Raw genomic sequence first — 10,000 nt, 5'->3', positions numbered from 1 at the left:
CAATCGCCCGTCCGGGTGGGTAGGTGGTGGAGGTTCCCCCCGCGCGGCTCGTCGCTCGATGGTTAGTTGCCGGCGAGCCTCGTTCCGTCTCTCGTTTCGAGCCGCTACGATGTGCTCGTGAGCCGCGTCTAGCCGCTGAGATGCTGCCACCATCTCCTCGTGCGCGCTGGTTGCCCGCTCCACGTACCAGTCCTGCTGGAGCGCCACGGTGATACGGCGTGCAGCCTCACACACGTTGCTCCAGTTCTCCTGGCTTAGCAGCAGGTACGCCTGAAGGTTTTGGGGGGTGATAGAGGCAGTGTCTCCCTCCTCCATCAGCTCGCCTCGCACATCCGCAAAGCGCGGGCAGTAGAAGAAAGCGTGCTCCGCCGTTTCCGGGACCCCCGGACATCGTGCACAGTCCGGTGACGGCGACAGGTGTTTTGTGTGGAGGTAGTCATGGAAAAATCCATGACCCGACAGCACCTGGGCGAGATGGAAGGTCATCTCCCCGTGGCGCCTGTCCCTCCACGCCGCGATGTTCGGTATCACCGTGTGTGACCACGCGGTGAAGCGGCTCGTCGGGGCCAGCTCATCCCACTCCGCCTGCCACTGTTCGACGGTCCGTCGCCGCTCCTCTGCTCGCACCTCCTGCGTGCTGATGCCCGGCTGCTGGTTACGCTGGTAACACCTTGCATCTTCCTCGATCAGCAGACAGATCGGGACCACGTTGGCCAGCACCGTTGCCACCTCGTTCCGCACCGTAACGAAAGTGCGGGCGACCGGCCGTGCGTATAGTCCCTGCACGCGGTTGAGCTGTCTGCGACACGCCCGGAGCTGGACCGCCTCGTGCCAAATGGGAGCAGCGTAGCGGAGGGTGGAGTCCACCACTGACGCAAGAAGACGCCGCTTCGCACTCGTTGGCCCGCCGTGGTTGCGGAGCAGCCTGGAGATCGCCTGTGCCACACGGAGCGCCTTCGACGTGGCCTGCTCGACGTGTGGCTTCCACGACAAGTGGTCCTCGATGATGACCCCGAGGTACTTGAGCGTACGGGTCGGCATCTTCTCCACTCCGCTGACGCTCACCGGGACTCGGGTGTTGTCTCGCCGCATGGTGGACACGATAATCAGTTCGGTTTTGGCCGGAGCAATCTCCAGATGGTGTTGTGCCATCCACGAACTGATCACCGCAATCGCCGTCTCTGCTGCTCGCGTCGCTGTTTCAGGTGTAGTCCCCTCCGCCAGCACCGCGATGTCGTCCGCGAAGCCGATCACTTCAGCACCCTCGGGCAGCTCCAGCCGAAGCACGCCGTCGTACATGGCGTTCCACAACGTTGGGCCCAATATTGAGCCCTGTGGAACGCCTGCCGTAATCGTACGCCGCACTGGTCCCTCGCTGGTCTCGTACACCAGCCTCCTCTCAGAAAAGTAGCTGCGCAAGATTCTCTGGAGGGCTGTAGGGACCTGCAGCTTCTGCAGGGCAGCCGCAATCGCCTTCCAACTCGCGGAATTGAAGGCGTTCCTCACGTCCAGCGCTGCCACCGCCAGACAGCGAGGGTCCCGCTGGTTGGTACGATGGAATGTCCTCGCGTGCTGCCCCCGCTCGACTACTCGTTCGATGGCCTGGATGGTTGACCGGCCTCGCCGGAACCCGTGCTGATTTGGCGACAGACGAGGCGCGTCGCTGTCCTCCAAGTGGTCGTTCAGCCGATCTAGGATCAGCCGTTCGAACCCCTTGGCGACTGCTCCCAGCATGAGCAGCGGGCGGTATGACGACGGATCGCCCGGCTGCTTTCCCGGCTTCGCGATCAGCACGAGACGAGCCTCCTTCCACTCCGCAGGAAACTCGCCCTGTTCGAGCAGCTGGTTGTAGACTTTCGCGAACACCTCCGGATGCTTCCTCATCGCCGCCTTCACTGCGGCGTTGGGTATGCCGTCCAACCCTGGCGCCTTCGAGGGAGCCATCCGCTCAGCCAGCGACAGGATCTCCGCGACCGTGACCGGCCTCAGAGCCTCGTGTGAGGCAGCACACGCTTCGATGTCTGGCCACTCAAATGCTGGATGCTCCGGAAACAGCGCGTCGACGATCGGGTCGAGTACGGCTCGGTCCGTTTCCGGTGGCGCCCTGCTGCGCAGTTTCGCTCGCACCACTTTGTACCCGAGTCCGAACACCTCAGCTTCAACACAGTCGATCAGCTCCTGGAGGCTGCTTTCTTTGCTGCTCTTTATTTCAGCCTTCAGCAGACGGCGGCAATCCTGTAGCCTGGCAGATGTCGCTGCACGCTCCGACAGTTGGGCTCGGCAATGAGCGGCCTCCGCTGCTTCGCACTCCTCCCTCAGGCGCTCGATCTCTGGAGACCACCAGTACATCTGGGGCTTGCGGTGGAAAGTGGCCCCATGCACTCTCTCCATGGTCTCATCGCACGCCTGGGTGAGTCCGCCGATCAGCCCCTCCGGTGTATCGACCTGTTCGAAGTGGCCGTGTGTGAGGGCGATGTCGAAGCACCTCCTGTCGAATTGCGCCGTCTTCCAGCGGGTCCCGGCGTGTCTGGCTGTCCCATCGCTGGCTGCTGTCCGGCTTCGCTGCTGCTGGCCTCGTCGCGTGGAACGTTGACCCGGAACGTCCACCTGAAACTCAACGTAGGCGTGATCGCTACCGGAGAATCGGCTCAGCACTCGCCATGAGCCCGGCCTCGCGATGGATGGGCTAGCGAATGTAACGTCGATCACGCTTTCTCGCGCCGCCCCGTTGCCCTTGAACGTGGGCACGTTGCCACGGTTGAGCGTCTGCAGCGACAGCTGCTCCACCACACTCAGGAGATCCTGCCCCTTCTGGGTAGTGCGCGCGCTCCCCCATTCCTCGTTCCACGCATTAAAGTCGCCGGCCAGGACGGATGTTGTGTGTCCGACGAGCGACATTTCCACCGCACCGAGGAAGCTCTCGAATTCCGCGGGACCGCTGCTGGGGGACACGTAACAGCTGGCAAACGTGACTCCTGCTATGGTGGCCACCACTAGTCCCGGGGCGACGCTCCCCCACAAACGCTGAATTGGATAGGCGCCCGTTGCGATGATCGCTACGCCCTGCTCCACATCAACGGCCCACCGCGGGTCGTCGCGAGGCGGCCGATACAGCTCGCAGGCGAGCACCACCTGAACCTCGAGCTCGCGAGCCGTCTGCAACATCAGGTCTTGTGCTGCCTGACATCGCCCGAGGTTCACCTGCAGCACTCTCAGCGCCGGCACGTCGGGTGTCCCACCCGATGCGGTCCCCCGCAGGCGGCACAGCAGACCTCCGCCGTGCAGCTCTTCGCCTGATGGTCCGGCTTCCCGCAGCGAATGCAGCAAGCCGAGCGATCCGTCTCGCTCTTGCACGCCGCCCGGATGTGCCCCGTCTCCAGGCACCTGAAGCAGCGTTGCTGACGCGCCTGCAGTTGCGTCACTTGCTCGATCAGGCAAGACGTGAACTTGATCTTCACGTGCTCGCCCACCAGCTTCTCCGCTACCTTGACCGGTACCCGTACCATCGCCACCTTCGTGCTGTCCCACGCAGGTCGCAGACGAACCGAGGTCTCCTCCACGGTGATATGGCACAGATTGGACAGTGCCATCGCCACATCGGCCTCCTTCGCTAAAGGGTCGATCGCCAGGATTTTTATTTCCGCAGTAGGCGTCACCAGCCGAGCTGAGGCCGACAGTTCCGCCTTTTCGCAGACCTCTTTGATGGTCTGCAGAACTCCTGCAGCGTCCGCGCCTTCATTAAGCTCCATCACCAACCTGGAGCGTGTGGTGCGTCGTCCTACACCTAGGGCCTCCTGATGCTTCTCCATTTCTGGAGCCGCTCGCACCGCCTGGTATACCTCCAGCCAGGTTTGCCCCTCGCCTGGGGCGATTTCTACTGCGTCCGGCTTTGCTTTACGCTGCCGCTGGCGCTGTCCTCCCCGTTGTGCTGCAGGCTGGCTGCGCCGAGCCTGTTGTCCCTGCTGTTGCTGGGGCTGCTGTCTTGATGGCCCAGCGAACGCCTGTCGCTGAACCTCCGCCCGTCGTTGCGGTAGTTCCGGCCACTGCTGCTGCTGTTGCTGCTGCTGCTGCTGCTGCTGTCGGCTCATTGTTTGGCGTGCTGGTTTGCGACGCACCACCTCAGACCAAGAGCCGCCTTCCTGGTCCGGAAGTGGAGCTGCCGTTGCCATCGCCGCTCCTTGCTGGTGCTGCTGCTGCCTCCACTGCTGCTGCTGCTGCTGCTGCTGCTGCTGCTGCTGCTGCTGCTGCTGCTGCTGCTGCTGCTGGTGCTGCTGCTGCTGCTGTTGCTGCTGCTGCTGCTGCTGCTGTTGCTGCTGCTGCCGCCCTGAACGCTGGCCACCCCCGTAGCCTAGCGTCTGCGCCAGCAGTTCTTGGAAGCTGGCGCGCTCCTCCTTCAGCTCGTGGCGCAGACGCTCGTTTTCCTCACGAGCCACCGTCTCACGCATGCGGGCTTCCTCCCTGACCAGCTTCGTCTCCTGCCTGGCCTGTTCTGCCATCGCCTCCATCTGCTGCCGGAGCATCGTTATCTCCTGCTGCAGACCGGCGATCGTTGCACGCAGCTGTTCATTGGACAGCGACGAATCGTTCAGGAGCTGTCGGAGCTCCGCCATGTCCGAGATTCCCTGCTTCGTTGCCGTCGCCGAGACTCGCGTAAGCATAACTTTCGGCTCAACAGCCGAAAGGGACCGCCCCACCCTTTCGTCGATGGACTCCGACCTGAGTCGCGTGGTGCGAGTTGTCGCCATTACTGACGCCCCACTTCAACTCTCCCTTGCGGGAGGACGCTAATAGCGGGCCTCGGAGAGGTTTTTCCGGCCTGGTGAGGTGGGGGAAGATGGTAGGAGGACGAATGGGTGCGCGTTGAACTCGCCTCGTCGAGCCGCTTCTTTTGATACCGCACTTTGTGGGGTGGCGATAAAATTTTCCGCGGAAAATCGCGAAAAACCGCTTCCTGGGTGGTTTTTCCGCCTTAGGGGGGTGGGGGTGGGTGGTATGGTGGTAAGGGGGTATTTTCCTGACTCCCCTCTTGAAAACTCGTCGTTTGATACCCCGCACGACGGTATCAGGGCGAAAATTTTCTTCTTCGGAAAAAACGCTTTTCCGCCCGTATCTTTCTGAATGTTGCGAAAATCGCTTTTCCGGCGATGGTCTTCGATGTGAAAATTCACCCCGCAACTTTCTTCCAAACACCCGGGAGCTCTACCTCCGCTCCTTGGCCGGGAAAATCGCCAAAAACCGCTTCCTGGGTGGTTTTTCCGCCCTAGAGGGGTGGGAGTGGGTGGTATGGTGGTGGGGGGGTATTTTCCCGACTCCTCTCTTGAAAACTCGTCGTTTGATACCCCGCACGACGGTATCAGGGCGAAAATTTTCTTCTTCGGAAAAACGCTTTTCCGCCCGTATCTTTCTGAATGTTGCGAAAATCGCTTTTCTGGCGATGGTTTTCGATGTGAAAATTCACCCCGCAACTTTCTTCCAAGCACCCGGGAGCTCTACCTCCGCTCCTTGGCCGGGAAAATCGCGAAAAACCGCTTCCTGGGTGGTTTTTCCGCCCTAGGGGGGTGGGAGTGGGTGGTATGGTGGTGGGGGGGTATTTTCCCGACTCCTCTCTTGAAAACTCGTCGTTTGATACCCCGCACGACGGTATCAGGGCGAAAATTTTCTTCTTCGGAAAAACGCTTTTCCGCCCGTATCTTTCTGGATGTTGCGAAAATCGCTTTTCCGGCGATGGTCTTCGATGTGAAAATTCACCCCGCAACTTTCTTCCAAACACTCGGGAGCTCTACCTCCGCTCCTTGGCCGGGAAAATCGCGGAAAACCACTTTTCGCGGGGGTTTTCCGGGGCTGGGTGGCGGGTGGGTGGTGCTAGGGGGGGGAAACCGCGTTTCCCCCACTCCTCTTTCCGAGACGCGTCGTTAGACACCCCACACGATGGTATCGGGCCGAAAATCTCACACACACAAATCTCACACACACAAAGAGCGGTGAAATTTCGTCCGGGAGTGCCCCTCCGGGAGCGCTAGCGCTCCAGCAGGGGGGTGATTCGTCCGGAAGTTTTTTTCCTCGCTCTTTTTCACACACACGCCGCCATTTTCGACGAGCACGTGGTTTTCTTTGTCCGCGAATAACTCCCTGAGTTTTTGTCCGATTTCCACGAAATTTTCAACACTTGTCCTTTACTGTAGAGCGCAACTTTTAAGACACCTTCCAGCCGAATCGATCCGCAATGTTCGGAGTTATACAGGTGTGAAATTTCACCACAAAAACACCTGCCGTTCCGCGAACTCCATCAATTCGGCCAATGTTTCTCCACCAAAAGGTGTGGCCTGGTGAGGCCCACGAAGTGTCACTATCACTTTTTCGATATCTTCACTCTTTCGCACAATATGTCACAAAAACCGTTTCGTTGAATAACACACGCAAGGGGGGGCGTGGGGCCACCAAATTCGCAGGGGGGGTTCCGGAGGGTACCTCCAACTTTACTGCAAACTTTCGCACCGGTCAAACGCAAATTGCGGCACTTTTGCTCTGAAACACGGAGGAGCGTGGATTTGCGTCTGCTCTCTCTGGAGGCTCGCACCAGACTACAGGGATAACTGGCTTGTGGCCGCCAAGCGTTCATAGCGACGTGGCTTTTTGATCCTTCGATGTCGGCTCTTCCTATCATTGTGAAGCAAAATTCACCAAGCGTAGGATTGTTCACCCTTTCAAGGGAACGTGAGCTGGGTTTAGACCGTCGTGAGACAGGTTAGTTTTACCCTACTGGTGTGTGCTGTTTGCCGCTATCTTAACGGAATTCCTGTGCAGTACGAGAGGAACCACAGGTACGGACCACTGGCTCAATACTAGTTCGACCGGACTTTGGTATGACGCTACGTCCGCTGGATTATGCGTGAACGCCTCTAAGGTCGTATCCAATCCGAGCTGATAGCGCTTCTCAAACCCATTAGGTGATCGGAAGCTAGCGGGCTTAACAACCCTCCGAGATCCGTCGGTGCTGCCCCGCGCACACTGACGTCTCATCCCCGCTATAGCACTAGACTGAGCCGCAACGGGCGGGAGCACGCTGCACGTGGAAGTACCTTACCACAGGGAACCCTGGTGGCTGTGTTTCCGTCGACCGTGGATACAACTAGTTTCGACACCTTCGACCGCCCGCAAACGACGGGACTACAGGCTGGGAGCTGCGAGTTGTAGAGATGCGTTCGCATCGATCCTCTCAGGCGACCCATGCTTGCTGGTGCTCGCGTTCACTTTGGGAATGGAGTGTTCGCGAGAGTGATTGTTGTGTTGTGTGTGTACAGTTGGTGCTTGCGTGCACTCCCATAGTGGAGTGTTCGCGAGCTTAAAACGCTAAGTCCCGATTAATACTCTCCTCGCAACATTATGTGCGTGGCTCCACGCCAAGTGGGATTAGCGGTGCGAAACGCGATTGGTAAAGTCGATGGTGATGTGCGTACCAACAGGCGATTTGTTAAGTCAAATGCGATCTGTGGTGCAACAGGCAATGTGTGTTTATTATCAGGTGTTGTTGGAAGTCAATACGATTTGACTTTCAAAAATTTTTCTAAGTCCCGATTTTTTTTCTCGTCGAGTAACTACAATGCACTATTTCTATCGCAGCGGACTTGTTGTTCATGGCCTAAATGATCGCGAACGAACACGTATTCGCAAAAAAATTTTTGTATGAAAAAGTCACCACTCGGGTACCTCCATACAAAAGTACCAAGTTCGGGTCGAGTGGTCGATGGACGTCGAAGGTGAAAATTTTTCATCATCGAAAATTTTTTCCAAAGTTGAAGCAATTGGGCCCTAGAGTATGAAAAGTGAAACCACGGATCGATATGAGAAATAAAAATTTTTGTATGAAAAAGTCACTACTCGGGTACCTCCATACAAAAGTACCAAGTTCGGGTCGAGTGGTCGATGGACGTCGAAGGCGAAAATTTTTCATCATCGAAAATTTTTTCCAAAGTTGAAGCAAATGGGCCCTAGAGTATGAAAAGTGAAACCACGGATCGATTTGAGAAATTAAAATTTTTGTATGAGAAAGTCACCACTTGGGTACCTCCATACAAAAGTACCAAGTTCGGGTCGAGTGGTCGATGGACGTCGAAGGTGAAAATTTTTCATCATCGAAAATTTTTTCCAAAGTTGAAGCAAATGGGCCCTAGAGTATGAAAAGTGAAACCACGGATCGATTTGAGAAATTAAAATTTTTTGTATGGGAGGGCCCCTGCTAGAACATTTTTCCCAAGTGCGACCATTTTACCCAGTGAGTCAAAAAAAAATTTTTTTCACGGTGACTCAAAACTTCAATATTAGACTTCCCTGAGTATGAAAAGTGAAACGAAAATCATTTTTGAAAAGAAAAAAATTTTGTATGGGAGGGCCCCTGCTAGAACATTTTTACCAAGTGCGACCATTTTACCCGGTGAGTCAAAAAAAAATTTTTGTATGGGAGGGCCCCTGCTAGAACATTTTTCCCAAGTGCGTCGATTTTGGGTCGCCGACACAAGCTCGGGTCAAAAAAATTTTTTTTTCACGGTGACTCAAAACATCAATTTTAGACTCCCCTGAGTATGAAAAGTGAAACGAAAATCATTTTTGAGAAGAAAAAATTTTTGTATGGGAGGGCCCCTGCTAGAACATATTTCCCAAGTGCGTCGATTTTGGGTCGCCGACACAAGCTCGGGTCAAAAAAATTTTTTTTTCACGGTGACTCAAAACATCAATTTTAGACTCCCCTGAGTATGAAAAGTGAAACGAAAATCATTTTTGAGAAGAAAAAATTTTTGTATGGGAGGGCCCCTGCTAGAACATATTTCCCAAGTGCGTCGATTTTTGGGTCGCCGACACAAGCTCGGGTCAAAAAAATTTTTTTTTCTCGGTGACTCAAAACATCAATTTTAGACTCCCCTGAGTATGAAAAGTGAAACGAAAATCATTTTTGAGAAGAAAAAATTTTTGTATGGGAGGGCCCCTGCTAGAACATATTTCCCAAGTGCGTCGATTTTGGGTCGCCGACACAAGCTCGGGTCAAAAAAATTTTTTTTTCACGGTGACTCAAAACATCAATTTTAGACTCCCCTGAGTATGAAAAGTGAAACGAAAATCATTTTTGAGAAGAAAAAATTTTTGTATGGGAGGGCCCCTGCTAGAACATATTTCCCAAGTGCGTCGATTTTTGGGTCGCCGACACAAGCTCGGGTCAAAAAAATTTTTTTTTCTCGGTGACTCAAAACATCAATTTTAGACTCCCCTGAGTATGAAAAGTGAAACGAAAATCATTTTTGAGAAGAAAAAATTTTTGTATGGGAGGGCCCCTGCTAGAACATATTTCCCAAGTGCGTCGATTTTTGGGTCGCCGACACAAGCTCGGGTCAAAAAAATTTTTTTTTCTCGGTGACTCAAAACATCAATTTTAGACTCCCCTGAGTATGAAAAGTGAAACGAAAATCATTTTTGAGAAGAAAAAATTTTTGTATGGGAGGGCCCCTGCTAGAACATTTTTCCCAAGTGCGTCGATTTTGGGTCGCCGACACAAGCTCGGGTCAAAAAAATTTTTTTTTCACGGTGACTCAAAACATCAATTTTAGACTCCCCTGAGTATGAAAAGTGAAACGAAAATCATTTTTGAGAAGAAAAAATTTTTGTATGGGAGGGCCCCTGCTAGAACATTTTTCCCAAGTGAGTCGATTTTTGGGTCGCGACACAAGCTCTGGTCAAAAAAAATTTTTTTTTCATGGTGACTCAAAACATCAATTTTAGACTCCCCTGAGTATGAAAAGTGAAACGAAAATCATTTTTGAGAAGAAAAAAATTTGTATGGGAGGGCCCCTGCTAGAACATTTTTCCCAAGTAAATTCGATTTTACCCGGTGAGTCAAAAAATTTTGAAAAAAATATTTTGCCAAAATCGTGTTCATTGCCTATTATAAGGGACCAGGTCAGCTCACACGCATTTTTGGAGACCATATGGAAAGTGCGTCTGGGATTGCGGA

The sequence above is a fragment of the Anopheles moucheti genome, assembly GCF_943734755.1.
Source record: "Anopheles moucheti chromosome X unlocalized genomic scaffold, idAnoMoucSN_F20_07 X_unloc_2, whole genome shotgun sequence".
Taxonomy (NCBI): Eukaryota; Metazoa; Arthropoda; class Insecta; order Diptera; family Culicidae; genus Anopheles; species Anopheles moucheti.
This window is presented reverse-complemented; position numbering follows the sequence as displayed.